Source organism: Heterodontus francisci, chromosome 41, assembly GCF_036365525.1.
Source record: "Heterodontus francisci isolate sHetFra1 chromosome 41, sHetFra1.hap1, whole genome shotgun sequence".
Taxonomy (NCBI): Eukaryota; Metazoa; Chordata; class Chondrichthyes; order Heterodontiformes; family Heterodontidae; genus Heterodontus; species Heterodontus francisci.
In genome coordinates, this window is record NC_090411.1 from 14,958,500 (window position 1) to 14,975,134 (window position 16,635).

Below are 16,635 nucleotides of genomic sequence, written 5' to 3' on the forward strand. Positions count from 1 at the left end.
AGGAGGGGTGTTACAGGTTGTTATTAATATTCCCGAGGAAGGGTGTTACTGTTTGTAATTAATATTCCCGAGGAGGGGTGTTACAGGTTGTTATTAATATTCCCGAGGAGGGGTGTTACAGGTTGTTATTAATATTCCCGAGGAAGGGTGTTACTGTTTGTAATTAATATTCCCGAGGAGGGGTGTTACAGGTTGTTATTAATATTCCCGAGGAAGGGTGTTACTGTTTGTAATTAATATTCCCGCGGAGGGGTGTTACAGTTTGTAATTAATATTCCCGAGGTGGGGTGTTACAGTTTGTAATTAATATTCCCGAGGAGGGGTGTTACAGGTTGTTATTAATATTCCCGAGGAGGGGTGTTACAGGTTGTTATTAATATTCACGAGGAGAGGTGTCACAGTTTGTAATTAATATTCCCGAGGTGGGGTGTTACAGTTTGTAATTCATATTCCCGAGGAGGGGTGTTACAGTTTGTAATTAATATTCCCGAGGAGGGGTGTTACAGGTTGTTATTAATATTCCCGAGGAAGGGTGTTACTGTTTGTAATTAATATTCCCGAGGAGGGGTGTTACAGGTTGTTATTAATATTCCCGAGGAAGGGTGTTACTGTTTGTAATTAATATTCCCGAGGAGGGGTGTAACAGGTTGTTATTAATATTCCCGAGAGGGGTGTTACAGGTTGTTATTAATATTCCCGAGGAGGGGTGTTACAGGTTTTTATTAATATTCCCAATGAGGGGTGTTACAGTTTGTAATTAATATTCCCGAGGAGGGGTGTTACAGTTTGTAATTAATATTCCCGAGGAGGGGTGTTACAGGTTGTTATTAATATTCCCAATGAGGGGTGTTACAGTTTGTAATTAATATTCCCGAGGAGGGGTGTTACAGTTTGTAATTAATATTCCCGAGGAGGGGTGTTACAGGTTGTTATTAATATTCCCAATGAGGGGTGTTACAGTTTGTAATTAATATTCCCGAGGACGGGTGTTACAGGTTGTTATTAATATTCCCAATGAGGGGTGTTACAGTTTGTAATTAATATTCCCGAGGAGGGGTGTTACAGTTTGTAATTAATATTCCCGAGGAGGGGTGTTACAGGTTGTTATTAATATTCCCAATGAGGGGTGTTACAGTTTGTAATTAATATTCCCGAGGAGGGGTGTTACAGTTTGTAATTAATATTCCCGAGGAGGGGTGTTACAGGTTGTTATTAATATTCCCAATGAGGGGTGTTACAGTTTGTAATTAATATTCCCGAGGAGGGGTGTTACAGGTTGTAATTAATATTCCCGAGGAGGGGTGTTACAGGTTGTTATTAATATTCCCAATGAGGGGTGTTACAGTTTGTAATTAATATTCCCGAGGAGGGGTGTTACAGGTTGTAATTAATATTCCAGAGGAGGGGTGTTACAGGTTGTTATTAATATTCCCGAGGAGGGGTGTTACAGTTTGTAATTAATATTCCCGAGGAGTGGTGTTACAGGTTGTAATTAATATTCCCGAGGAGGGGTGTTACAGGTTGTTATTAATATTCCCGAGGAGGGGTGTTACAGGTTGTTATTAATATTCCCGAGGAAGGGTGTTACAGTTTGTAATTAATATTCCCGAGGAGTAGTGTTACAGTTTGTAATTAATATTCCCGAGGTGGGGTGTTACAGTTTGTAATTAATATTCCCGAGGAGGAGTGTTACAGGTTGTTATTAATATTCCCGAGTAGGGGTGTTACAGTTTGTAATTAATATTCCCGAGGAGGGGTGTTACAGGTAGTTATTAATATTCCCGAGGAGGGGTGTTACAGGTTGTTATTAATATTCCCGAGGAGGGGTGTTACAGTTTGTAATTAATATTCCCGAGGAGGGGTGTTACAGGTTGTTATTAATATTCCCGAGTAGGGGTGTTACAGTTTGTAATTAATATTCCCGAGGAGGGGTGTTACAGGTTGTTATTAATATTCCCGAGGAGGGGTGTTACAGGTTGTTATTAATATTCCCGAGGAGGGGTGTTACAGTTTGTAATTAATATTCCCGAGGTGGGGTGTTACAGTTTGTAATTAATATTCCCGAGGAGGGGTGTTACAGGTTGTTATTAATATTCCAGAGGAGGGGTGTTACAGGTTGTTATTAATATTCCCGAGGAGTGGTGTTACAGTTTGTAATTAATATTCCCGAGGTGGGGTGTTACAGTTTGTAATTAATATTCCCGAGGAGGGGTGTTACAGGTTGTTATTAATATTCCCGAGTAGGGGTGTTACAGTTTGTAATTAATATTCCCGAGGAGGGGTGTTACAGGTTGTTATTAATATTCCCGAGGAGGGGTGTTACAGTTTGTAATTAATATTCCTCAGGAGGGGTGTTACAGGTTGTTATTAATATTCCAGAGGAGGGGTGTTACAGGTTGTTATTAATATTCCCGAGGAGTGGTGTTACAGTTTGTAATTAATATTCCCGAGGTGGGGTGTTACAGTTTGTAATTAATATTCCCGAGGAGGGGTGTTACAGGTTGTTATTAATATTCCCGAGGAGGGGTGTTACACGTTGTTATTAATATTCACGAGGAGAGGTGTCACAGTTTGTAATTAATATTCCCGAGGTGGGGTGTTACAGTTTGTAATTCATATTCCCGAGGAGGGGTGTTACAGTTTGTAATTAATATTCCCGAGGAGGGGTGTTACAGGTTGTTATTAATATTCCCGAGGAAGGGTGTTACTGTTTGTAATTAATATTCCCGAGGAGGGGTGTTACAGGTTGTTATTAATATTCCCGAGGAGGGGTGTTACAGGTTGTTATTAATATTCCCGAGGAAGGGTGTTACTGTTTGTAATTAATATTCCCGAGGAGGGGTGTTACAGGTTGTTATTAATATTCCCGAGGAGGGGTGTTACAGGTTGTTATTAATATTCCCGAGGAAGGGTGTTACTGTTTGTAATTAATATTCCCGAGGAGGGGTGTTACAGGTTGTTATTAATATTCCGGAGGAAGGGTGTTACTGTTTGTAATTAATATTCCCGCGGAGGGGTGTTACAGTTTGTAATTAATATTCCCGAGGTGGGGTGTTACAGTTTGTAATTAATATTCCCGAGGAGGGGTGTTACAGGTTGTTATTAATATTCCCGAGGAGGGGTGTTACAGGTTGTTATTAATATTCACGAGGAGAGGTGTCACAGTTTGTAATTAATATTCCCGAGGTGGGGTGTTACAGTTTGTAATTCATATTCCCGAGGAGGGGTGTTACAGTTTGTAATTAATATTCCCGAGGAGGGGTGTTACAGGTTGTTATTAATATTCCCGAGGAAGGGTGTTACTGTTTGTAATTAATTTTCCCGAGGAGGGGTGTTACAGGTTGTTATTAATATTCCCGAGGAAGGGTGTTACTGTTTGTAATTAATATTCCCGAGGAGGGGTGTAACAGGTTGTTATTAATATTCCCGAGAGGGGTGTTACAGGTTGTTATTAATATTCCCGAGGAGGGGTGTTACAGGTTTTTATTAATATTCCCAATGAGGGGTGTTACAGTTTGTAATTAATATTCCCGAGGAGGGGTGTTACAGGTTGTAATTAATATTCCCAATGAGGGGTGTTACAGTTTTTTATTAATATTCCCAATGAGGGGTGTTACAGGTTGTAATTAATATTCCCGAGGAGGAGTGTTACAGGTTTTTATTAATATTCCCAATGAGGGGTGTTACAGTTGTAATTAATATTCCCGTGGAGGGGTGTTACAGTTGTAATTAATATTCCCAAGGAGTGGTGTTACAGTTTGTAATTAATATTCCCGAGGAGGGGTGTTACAGGTTGTAATTAATATTCCCAATGAGGGGTGTTACAGTTTGTAATTAATATTCCCGAGGAGGGGTGTTACAGTTTGTAATTAATATTCCCGAGGAGGGGTGTTACGGGTTGTAATTAATATTCCCAAGGGGTGGTGTTACAGTTTGTAATTAATATTCCCGAGGAGGGGTGTTACAGGTTGTTATTAATATTCCCGAGGAGGGGTGTTACAGTTGTAATTAATATTCCCAAGGAGTGGTGTTACAGTTTGTAATTAATATTCCCGAGGAGGGGTGTCACAGGTTGTAATTAATATTCCCAATGAGGGGTGTTACAGGTTGTTATTAATATTCCGAGGAGGGGTGTTACAGTTGTAATTAATATTCCCAAGGAGTGGTGTTACAGTTTGTAATTAATATTCCCGAGGAGGGGTGTTACAGTTGTAATTAATATTCCCGAGGAGGGGTGTTACAGGTTGTAATTAATATTCCTAATGAGGGGTGTTACAGGTTTTTATTAATATTCCCAATGAGGGGTGTTACAGGTTGTAATCAATATTCCCGAGGAGGGGTGTTACAGGTTTTTATTAATATTCCCAATGAGCGGTGTTACAGTTGTAATTAATATTCCCGAGGAGGGGTGTTACAGTTGTAATTAATATTCCCAAGGAGTGGTGTTACAGTTTGTAATTAATATTCCCGAGGAGGGGTGTTACAGGTTGTAATTAATATTCCCAATGAGGGGTGTTACAGTTTGTAATTAATATTCCCGAGGAGGGGTGTTACAGGGTGTTATTAATATTCCCGAGGAGGGGTGTTACAGTTGTAATTAATATTCCCAAGGAGTGGTGTTACAGTTTGTAATTAATATTCCCGAGGAGGGGTGTTACAGGTTGTTATTAATATTCCCGAGGAGGGGTGTTACAGTTGTAATTAATATTCCCAAGGAGTGGTGTTACAGTTTGAAATTAATATTCCCGAGGAGGGGTGTTACAGGTTGTAATTAATATTCCCAATGAGGGGTGTTACAGGTTGTTATTAATATTCCGAGGAGGGGTGTTACAGTTGTAATTAATATTCCTAAGGAGTGGTGTTACAGTTTGTAATTAATATTCCCGAGGAGGGGTGTTACAGTTGTAATTAATATTCCCAATGAGGTGTGTTACAGGTTTTTATTAATATTCCCAATGAGGGGTGTTACAGGTTGTAATTAATATTCCCGAGGAGGGGTGTTACAGGTTGTAATTAATATTCCCAATGAGGTGTGTTACAGTTGTAATTAATATTCCTGAGGAGGGGTGTTACAGTTGTAATTAATATTCCCAAGGAGTGGTGTTGCAGTTTGTAATTAATATTCCCGAGGAGGGGTGTTACAGGTTGTAATTAATGTTCCCAATGAGGGGTGTTACAGTTTGTAATTAATATTCCCGAGGAGGGGTGTTACAGGTTGTTATTAATATTCCCGAGGAGGGGTGTTACAGTTGTAATTAATATTCCCAAGGAGTGGTGTTACAGTTTGTAATTAATATTCCCGAGGAGGGGTGTTACAGGTTGTTATTAATATTCCCGAGGAGGGGTGTTACAGTTGTAATTAATATTCCCAAGGAGGGATGTTACGGGTTGTCATTAATATTCCCGAGGAGGGGTGTTACAGTTTGTAATTAATATTCCCGAGGAGGGGTGTTACAGGTTGTTATTAATATTCCCGAGGAGGGGTGTTACAGTTTGTAATTAATATTCCCGAGGAGGGATGTTACAGGTTGTAATTAATATTCCCAATGAGGGGTGTTACAGGTTGTAATTAATATTCCCGAGGAGGGGTGTTACGGGTTGTAATTAATATTCCCAAGGAGTGGTGTTACAGTTTGTAATTAATATTCCCGAGGAGGGGTGTTACAGGTTGTTATTAATATTCCCGAGGAGGGGTGTTACAGTTGTAATTAATATTCCCAAGGAGTGGTGTTACAGTTTGTAATTAATATTCCCGAGGAGGGGTGTCACAGGTTGTAATTAATATTCCCAATGAGGGGTGTTACAGGTTGTTATTAATATTCCGAGGAGGGGTGTTACAGTTGTAATTAATATTCCCAAGGAGTGGTGTTACAGTTTGTAATTAATATTCCCGAGGAGGGGTGTTACAGTTGTAATTAATATTCCCGAGGAGGGGTGTTACAGGTTGTAATTAATATTCCCAATGAGGGGTGTTACAGGTTGTAATCAATATTCCCGAGGAGGGGTGTTACAGGTTTTTATTAATATTCCCAATGAGGGGTGTTACAGTTGTAATTAATATTCCCGAGGAGGGGTGTTACAGTTGTAATTAATATTCCCAAGGAGTGGTGTTACAGTTTGTAATTAATATTCCCGAGGAGGGGTGTTACAGGTTGTAATTAATATTCCCAATGAGGGCTGTTACAGTTTGTAATTAATATTCCCGAGGAGGGGTGTTACAGGGTGTTATTAATATTCCCGAGGAGGGGTGTTACAGTTGTAATTAATATTCCCAAGGAGTGGTGTTACAGTTTGTAATTAATATTCCCGAGGACGGGTGTTACAGGTTGTTATTAATATTCCCGAGGAGGGGTGTTACAGTTGTAATTAATATTCCCAAGGAGGGGTGTCACAGGTTGTAATTAATATTCCCAATGAGGGGTGTTACAGGTTGTTATTAATATTCCGAGGAGGGGTGTTACAGTTGTAATTAATATTCCTAAGGAGTGGTGTTACAGTTTGTAATTAATATTCCCGAGGAGGGGTGTTACAGTTGTAATTAATATTCCCAATGAGGTGTGTTACAGATTTTTATTAATATTCCCAATGAGGGGTGTTACAGGTTGTAATTAATATTCCCGAGGAGGGGTGTTACAGGTTGTAATTAATATTCCCAATGAGGGGTGTTACAGTTGTAATTAATATTCCTGAGGAGGGGTGTTACAGTTGTAATTAATATTCCCAAGGAGTGGTGTTGCAGTTTGTAATTAATATTCCCGAGGAGGGGTGTTACAGTTTGTAATTAATATTCCCGAGGAGGGGTGTTACAGGTTGTTATTAATATTCCCGAGGAGGGGTGTTACAGTTGTAATTAATATTCCCAAGGAGTGGTGTTACAGTTTGTAATTAATATTCCCGAGGAGGGGTGTTACAGGTTGTTATTAATATTCCCGAGGAGGGGTGTTACAGTTGTAATTAATATTCCCAAGGAGGGATGTTACGGGTTGTTATTAATATTCCCGAGGAGGGGTGTTACAGTTTGTAATTAATATTCCCGAGGAGGGGTGTTACAGGTTGTTATTAATATTCCCGAGGAGGGGTGTTACAGTTTGTAATTAATATTCCCGAGGAGCGATGTTACAGGTTGTAATTAATATTCCCAATGAGGGGTGTTACAGGTTGTTATTAATATTCCCGAGGAGGGGTGTTCCAGTTGTAATTAATATTCCCAAGGAGTGGTGTTACAGTTTGTAATTAATATTCCCAAGGAGTGGTGTTACAGGTTGTTATTAATATTCCCAATGAGGGGTGTTACAGGTTTTTATTAATATTCCCAATGAGGGGTGTTACAGTTGTTATTAATATTCCCGAGGAGGGGTGTTACAGGTTTTTATTAATATTCCCAATGAGGGGTGTTACAGGTTGTAATTAATATTCCCAATGAGGGGTGTTACAGGTTTTTATTAATATTCCCAATGAGGGGTGTTACAGTTGTTATTAATATTCCCGAGGAGGGGTGTTACAGGTTTTTATTAATATTCCCAATGAGGGGTGTGTGTTACAGTTGTAATTAATATTCCCAAGGAGTGGTGTTACAGGTTGTAATTAATATTCCCAATGAGGGGTGTTACAGGTTGTAATTAATATTCCCAATGAGGGGTGTTACAGGTTGTAATTAATATTCCCAATGAGGGGTGTTACAGTTGTAATGCATATTCCCAAGGAGGGGTGTTACAGGTTGTAATTAATATTCCCGAGGAGGGGTGTTACAGGTTGTAATTAATATTCCCAAGGAGTGGTGTTACAGTTTGTCATTAATATTCCCGAGGAGGGGTGTTACAGGTTGTAATTAATATTCCCAATGAGGGGTGTTACAGGTTTTTATTAATATTCCCAATGAGGGGTGTTACAGGTTGTTATTAATATTCCCAATGAGGGGTGTTACAGGTTTTTATTAATATTCCCAATGAGGGGTGTTACAGGTTGTAATTAATATTCCCAATGAGGGGTGTTACATGTTTTTATTAATATTCCCAATGAGGGGTGTTACAGGTTGTAATTAATATTCCCAATGAGGGGTGTTACAGGTTGTTATTAATATTCCCAATGAGGGGTGTTACAGGTTGTAATTAATATTCCCGAGGAGTGGTGTTACAGGTTGTAATTAATATTCCCAATGAGGGGTGTTACAGGTTGTTATTAATATTCCCAATGAGGGGTGTTACAGTTGTAATTAATATTCCCAAGGAGTGGTGTTACAGGTTGTTATTAATATTCCCAATGAGGGGTGTTACAGGTTGTAATTAATATTCCCAATGAGGGGTGTTACAGGTTGTTATTAATATTCCCAATGAGGGGTGTTACAGTTTGTAATTACTATTCCCGAGGAGGGGTGTTACAGGTTGTAATTAATATTCCCAATGAGGGGTGTTACAGGTTGTTATTAATATTCCCAATGAGGGGTGTTACAGGTTGTAATTACTATTCCCGAGGAGGGGTGTAACAGGTTGTAATTAATATTCCCAATGAGGGGTGTTACAGGTTGTTATTAATATTCCCAATGAGGGGTGTTACAGGTTGTAATTAATATTCCCGAGGAGGGGTGTTACAGGTTGTAATTAATATTCCCAATGAGGGGTGTTACAGGTTGTTATTAATATTCCCGAGGAGGGGTGTTACAGGTTGTAATTAATATTCCCGAGGAGTGGTGTTACAGGTTGTAATTAATATTCCCAATGAGGGGTGTTACAGGTTGTTATTAATATTCCCAATGAGGGGTGTTACAGTTTGTAATTACTATTCCCGAGGAGGGGTGTTACAGGTTATAATTAATATTCCCAATGAGGGGTGTTACAGGTTGTAATTAATATTCCCGAGGAGGGGTGTTACAGGTTGTAATTAATATTCCCGAGGAGGGGTGTTACAGTTTGTAATTAATATTCCCAATGAGGGGTGTTACAGGTTGTTATTAATATTCCCGAGGAGGGGTGTTACAGGTTGTAATTAATATTCCCAATGAGGGGTGTTACAGGTTGTTATTAATATTCCCAATGAGGGGTGTTACAGGTTGTAATTAATATTCTCGAGGAGGGGTGTTACAGGTTGTCATTCATATTCCCAATGAGGGGTGTTACAGTTGTAATTAATATTCCCAATGAGGGGTGTTACAGGTTGTAATTAATATTCTCGAGGAGGGGTGTTACAGGTTGTCATTCATATTCCCAATGAGGGGTGTTACAGTTGTAATTAATATTCCCAAGGAGTGGTGTTACAGGTTGTAATTAATATTCCCAATGAGGGATGTTGCAGTTGTAATTAATTTTCCCGAGGAGGGGTGTTACAGGTTGTAATTAATATTCCCAATGAGGGGTGTTACAGTTGTAATTAATAATCCCGAGGAGGGGTGTTTCAGGTTGTAATTAATATTCCCGAGGAGTGGTGTTACAGTTGTAATTAATATTCCCGAGGAGGGGTGTTACAGGTTGTAATTAATATTCCCGAGGAGGGGTGATACAGGTTGTTATTAATATTCCCGCGGAGGGGTGTTACAGGTTGTAATTAATATTCCCGAGGAGGGGTGTTACAGGTTGTTATTAATATTCCCGAGGAGGGGTGTTACAGTTGTAATTAATATTCCCAAGGAGTAGTGTTACAGTTTGTAATTAATATTCCCGAGGAGGGGTGTTACAGGTTGTAATTAATATTCCCAATGAGGGGTGTTACACGTTGTTATTAATATTCCGAGGAGGGGTGTTACAGTTGTAATTAATATTCCCAATGAGGGGTGTTACAGGTTGTTATTAATATTCCCGAGGAGGGGTGTTACAGGTTGTAATTAATATTCCCGAGGAGTGGTGTTACAGGTTGTAATTAATATTCCCAATGAGGGGTGTTACAGGTTGTTATTAATATTCCCAATGAGGGGTGTTACAGTTTGTAATTAATATTCCCGAGGAGGGGTGTTACAGGTTATAATTAATATTCCCAATGAGGGGTGTTACAGGTTGTAATTAATATTCCCAATGAGGGGTGTTACAGGTTTTTATTAATATTCCCAATGAGGGGTGTTACAGTTGTAATGCATATTCCCAAGGAGGGGTGTTACAGGTTGTAATTAATATTCCCGAGGAGGGGTGTTGCAGGTTGTAATTAATATTCCCAAGGAGTGGTGTTACAGTTTGTCATTAATATTCCCGAGGAGGGGTGTTACAGGTTGTAATTAATATTCCCAATGAGGGGTGTTACAGGTTTTTATTAATATTCCCAATGAGGGGTGTTACAGGTTGTTATTAATATTCCCAATGAGGGGTGTTACAGGTTTTTATTAATATTCCCAATGAGGGGTGTTACAGGTTGTAATTAATATTCCCAATGAGGGGTGTTACATGTTTTTATTAATATTCCCAATGAGGGGTGTTACAGGTTGTAATTAATATTCCCAATGAGGGGTGTTACAGGTTGTTATTAATATTCCCAATGAGGGGTGTTACAGGTTGTAATTAATATTCCCGAGGAGTGGTGTTACAGGTTGTAATTAATATTCCCAATGAGGGGTGTTACAGGTTGTTATTAATATTCCCAATGAGGGGTGTTACAGTTGTAATTAATATTCCCAAGGAGTGGTGTTACAGGTTGTAATTAATATTCCCAATGAGGGGTGTTACAGGTTGTTATTAATATTCCCGAGGAGTGGTGTTACAGGTTGTAATTAATATTCCCAATCAGGGGTGTTACAGGTTGTTATTAATATTCCCAATGAGGGGTGTTACAGGTTGTAATTAATATTCCCAATGAGGGGTGTTACAGGTTGTTATTAATATTCCCAATGAGGGGTGTTACAGTTTGTAATTACTATTCCCGAGGAGGGGTGTTACAGGTTGTAATTAATATTCCCAATGAGGGGTGTTACAGGTTGTTATTAATATTCCCAATGAGGGGTGTTACAGGTTGTAATTACTATTCCCGAGGAGGGGTGTAACAGGTTGTAATTAATATTCCCAATGAGGGGTGTTACAGGTTGTTATTAATATTCCCAATGAGGGGTGTTACAGGTTGTAATTAATATTCCCGAGGAGGGGTGTTACAGGTTGTAATTAATATTCCCAATGAGGGGTGTTACAGGTTGTTATTAATATTCCCGAGGAGGGGTGTTACAGGTTGTAATTAATATTCCCGAGGAGTGGTGTTACAGGTTGTAATTAATATTCCCAATGAGGGGTGTTACAGGTTGTTATTAATATTCCCAATGAGGGGTGTTACAGTTTGTAATTACTATTCCCGAGGAGGGGTGTTACAGGTTATAATTAATATTCCCAATGAGGGGTGTTACAGGTTGTAATTAATATTCCCGAGGAGGGGTGTTACAGGTTGTAATTAATATTCCCGAGGAGGGGTGTTACAGTTTGTAATTAATATTCCCAATGAGGGGTGTTACAGGTTGTTATTAATATTCCCGAGGAGGGGTGTTACAGGTTGTAATTAATATTCCCAATGAGGGGTGTTACAGGTTGTTATTAATATTCCCAATGAGGGGTGTTACAGGTTGTAATTAATATTCTCGAGGAGGGGTGTTACAGGTTGTCATTCATATTCCCAATGAGGGGTGTTACAGTTGTAATTAATATTCCCAATGAGGGGTGTTACAGGTTGTAATTAATATTCTCGAGGAGGGGTGTTACAGGTTGTCATTCATATTCCCAATGAGGGGTGTTACAGTTGTAATTAATATTCCCAAGGAGTGGTGTTACAGGTTGTAATTAATATTCCCAATGAGGGGTGTTGCAGTTGTAATTAATTTTCCCGAGGAGGGGTGTTACAGGTTGTAATTAATATTCCCAATGAGGGGTGTTACAGTTGTAATTAATAATCCCGAGGAGGGGTGTTTCAGGTTGTAATTAATATTCCCGAGGAGTGGTGTTACAGTTGTAATTAATATTCCCGAGGAGGGGTGTTACAGGTTGTAATTAATATTCCCGAGGAGGGGTGATACAGGTTGTTATTAATATTCCCGCGGAGGGGTGTTACAGGTTGTTATTAATATTCCCGAGGAGGGGTGTTACAGGTTGTTATTAATATTCCCGAGGAGGGGTGTTACAGGTTGTAATTAATATTCCCGAGGAGGGGTGTTACAGGTTGTAATTAATATTCCCGAGGAGGGGTGTTACAGGTTGTTATTAATATTCCCGAGGAGGGGTGTTACAGTTGTAATTAATATTCCCAAGGAGTAGTGTTACAGTTTGTAATTAATATTCCCGAGGAGGGGTGTTACAGGTTGTAATTAATATTCCCAATGAGGGGTGTTACACGTTGTTATTAATATTCCGAGGAGGGGTGTTACAGTTGTAATTAATATTCCCAATGAGGGGTGTTACAGGTTGTTATTAATATTCCCGAGGAGGGGTGTTACAGGTTGTAATTAATATTCCCGAGGAGTGGTGTTACAGGTTGTAATTAATATTCCCAATGAGGGGTGTTACAGGTTGTTATTAATATTCCCAATGAGGGGTGTTACAGTTTGTAATTACTATTCCCGAGGAGGGGTGTTACAGGTTATAATTAATATTCCCAATGAGGGGTGTTACAGGTTGTAATTAATATTCCCGAGGAGGGGTGTTATAGGTTGTAATTAATATTCCCGAGGAGGGGTGTTACAGTTTGTAATTAATATTCCCAATGAGGGGTGTTACAGGTTGTTATTAATATTCCGAGGAGGGGTGTTACAGTTGTAATTAATATTCCTAAGGAGTGGTGTTACAGTTTGTAATTAATATTCCCGAGGAGGGGTGTTACAGTTGTAATTAATATTCCCAATGAGGTGTGTTACAGGTTTTTATTAATATTCCCAATGAGGGGTGTTACAGGTTGTAATTAATATTCCCGAGGAGGGGTGTTACAGGTTGTAATTAATATTCCCAATGAGGGGTGTTACAGTTGTAATTAATATTCCTGAGGAGGGGTGTTACAGTTGTAATTAATATTCCCAAGGAGTGGTGTTGCAGTTTGTAATTAATATTCCCGAGGAGGGGTGTTACAGGTTGTAATTAATGTTCCCAATGAGGGGTGTTACAGTTTGTAATTAATATTCCCGAGGAGGGGTGTTACAGGTTGTTATTAATATTCCCGAGGAGGGGTGTTACAGTTGTAATTAATATTCCCAAGGAGTGGTGTTACAGTTTGTAATTAATATTCCCGAGGAGGGGTGTTACAGGTTGTTATTAATATTCCCGAGGAGGGGTGTTACAGGTTGTAATTAATATTCCCGAGGAGGGGTGTTACAGTTGTAATTAATATTCCCAAGGAGGGATGTTACGGGTTGTTATTAATATTCCCGAGGAGGGGTGTTACAGTTTGTAATTAATATTCCCGAGGAGGGGTGTTACAGGTTGTTATTAATATTCCCGAGGAGGGGTGTTACAGTTTGTAATTAATATTCCCGAGGAGGGATGTTACAGGTTGTAATTAATATTCCCAATGAGGGGTGTTACAGGTTGTTATTAATATTCCCGAGGAGGGGTGTTCCAGTTGTAATTAATATTCCCAAGGAGTGGTGTTACAGTTTGTAATTAATATTCCCAAGGAGTGGTGTTACAGGTTGTTATTAATATTCCCAATGAGGGGTGTTACAGGTTTTTATTAATATTCCCAATGAGGGGTGTTACAGGTTGTAATTAATATTCCCAATGAGGGGTGTTTCAGGTTTTTATTAATATTCCCAATGAGGGGTGTTACAGTTGTTATTAATATTCCCGAGGAGGGGTGTTACAGGTTTTTATTAATATTCCCAATGAGGGGTGTGTGTTACAGTTGTAATTAATATTCCCAAGGAGTGGTGTTACAGGTTGTAATTAATATTCCCAATGAGGGGTGTTACAGGTTTTTATTAATATTCCCAATGAGGGGTGTTACAGGTTGTAATTAATATTCCCAATGAGGGGTGTTACAGGTTGTAATTAATATTCCCAATGAGGGGTGTTACAGGTTTTTATTAATATTCCCAATGAGGGGTGTTACAGGTTGTTATTAATATTCCCAAGGAGGGGTGTTACAGGTTTTTATTAATATTCCCAATGAGGGGTGTTACAGGTTGTAATTAATATTCCCAATGAGGGGTGTTACAGGTTGTTATTAATATTCCCAATGAGGGGTGTTACAGGTTGTAATTAATATTCCCAATGAGGGGTGTTACAGGTTGTTATTAATATTCCCAATGAGGGGTGTTACAGTTGTAATTAATATTCCCAAGGAGTGGTGTTACAGGTTGTAATTAATATTCCCAATGAGGGGTGTTACAGGTTGTTATTAATATTCCCGAGGAGTGGTGTTACAGGTTGTAATTAATATTCCCAATCAGGGGTGTTACAGGTTGTTATTAATATTCCCAATGAGGGGTGTTACAGGTTGTAATTAATATTCCCAATGAGGGGTGTTACAGGTTGTTATTAATATTCCCAATGAGGGGTGTTACAGTTTGTAATTACTATTCCCGAGGAGGGGTGTTACAGGTTGTAATTAATATTCCCAATGAGGGGTGTTACAGGTTGTTATTAATATTCCCAATGAGGGGTGTTACAGGTTGTAATTACTATTCCCGAGGAGGGGTGTAACAGGTTGTAATTAATATTCCCAATGAGGGGTGTTACAGGTTGTTATTAATATTCCCAATGAGGGGTGTTACAGGTTGTAATTAATATTCCCGAGGAGGGGTGTTACAGGTTGTAATTAATATTCCCAATGAGGGGTGTTACAGGTTGTTATTAATATTCCCGAGGAGGGGTGTTACAGGTTGTAATTAATATTCCCGAGGAGTGGTGTTACAGGTTGTAATTAATATTCCCAATGAGGGGTGTTACAGGTTGTTATTAATATTCCCAATGAGGGGTGTTACAGTTTGTCATTACTATTCCCGAGGAGGGGTGTTACAGGTTATAATTAATATTCCCAATGAGGGGTGTTACAGGTTGTAATTAATATTCCCGAGGAGGGGTGTTACAGGTTGTAATTAATATTCCCGAGGAGGGGTGTTACAGTTTGTAATTAATATTCCCAATGAGGGGTGTTACAGGTTGTTATTAATATTCCCGAGGAGGGGTGTTACAGGTTGTAATTAATATTCCCAATGAGGGGTGTTACAGGTTGTTATTAATATTCCCAATGAGGGGTGTTACAGGTTGTAATTAATATTCTCGAGGAGGGGTGTTACAGGTTGTCATTCATATTCCCAATGAGGGGTGTTACAGTTGTAATTAATATTCCCAAGGAGTGGTGTTACAGGTTGTAATTAATACTCCCAATGAGGGGTGTTGCAGTTGTAATTAATTTTCCCGAGGAGGGGTGTTACAGGTTGTAATTAATATTCCCAATGAGGGGTGTTACAGTTGTAATTAATAATCCCGAGGAGGGGTGTTTCAGGTTGTAATTAATATTCCCGAGGAGTGGTGTTACAGTTGTAATTAATATTCCCGAGGAGGGGTGTTACAGGTTGTAATTAATATTCCCGAGGAGGGGTGATACAGGTTGTTATTAATATTCCCGCGGAGGGGTGTTACAGGTTGTAATTAATATTCCCGAGGAGGGGTGTTACAGGTTGTTATTAATATTCCCGAGGAGGGGTGTTACAGTTTGTAATTAATATTCCCGAGGAGGGGTGTTACAGGTTGTAATTAATATTCCCAATGAGGGGTGTTACACGTTGTTATTAATATTCCGAGGAGGGGTGTTACAGTTGTAATTAATATTCCCAATGAGGGGTGTTACAGGTTGTTATTAATATTCCCGAGGAGGGGTGTTACAGGTTGTAATTAATATTCCCGAGGAGTGGTGTTACAGGTTGTAATTAATATTCCCAATGAGGGGTGTTACAGGTTGTTATTAATATTCCGAGGAGGGGTGTTACAGTTGTAATTAATATTCCCAATGAGGGCTGTTACAGTTGTAATTAATATTCCCAAGGAGTAGTGTTACAGTTTGTAATTAATATTCCCGAGGAGGGGTGTTACAGGTTGTAATTAATATTCCCAATGAGGGGTGTTACACGTTGTTATTAATATTCCGAGGAGGGGTGTTACAGTTGTAATTAATATTCCCAATGAGGGGTGTTACAGGTTGTTATTAATATTCCCGAGGAGGGGTGTTACAGGTTGTAATTAATATTCCCGAGGAGTGGTGTTACAGGTTGTAATTAATATTCCCAATGAGGGGTGTTACAGGTTGTTATTAATATTCCCAATGAGGGGTGTTACAGTTTGTAATTACTATTCCCGAGGAGGGGTGTTACAGGTTATAATTAATATTCCCAATGAGGGGTGTTACAGGTTGTAATTAATATTCCCGAGGAGGGGTGTTATAGGTTGTAATTAATATTCCCGAGGAGGGGTGTTACAGTTTGTAATTAATATTCCCAATGAGGGGTGTTACAGGTTGTTATTAATATTCCCGAGGAGGGGTGTTACAGGTTGTAATTAATATTCCCAATGACGGGTGTTACAGGTTGTTATTAATATTCCCAATGAGGGGTGTTACAGGTTGTAATTAATATTCTCGAGGAGGGGTGTTACAGGTTGTCATTCATATTCCCAATGAGGGATGTTACAGTTGTAATTAATATTCCCAAGGAGTGGTGTTACAGGTTGTAATTAATATTCCCAAGGAGGGGTGTTG

General features: G+C 39.2%; 1 protein-coding gene across 2 annotated transcripts in view; it reads left to right on the plus strand.

The window, feature by feature from the left end:
* Positions 1–16,635, plus strand: part of LOC137353263 (uncharacterized) — a 191,920-nt gene that overhangs the window by 53,222 nt on the left and 122,063 nt on the right. The gene's annotated exons all lie outside the window — the stretch shown is intronic.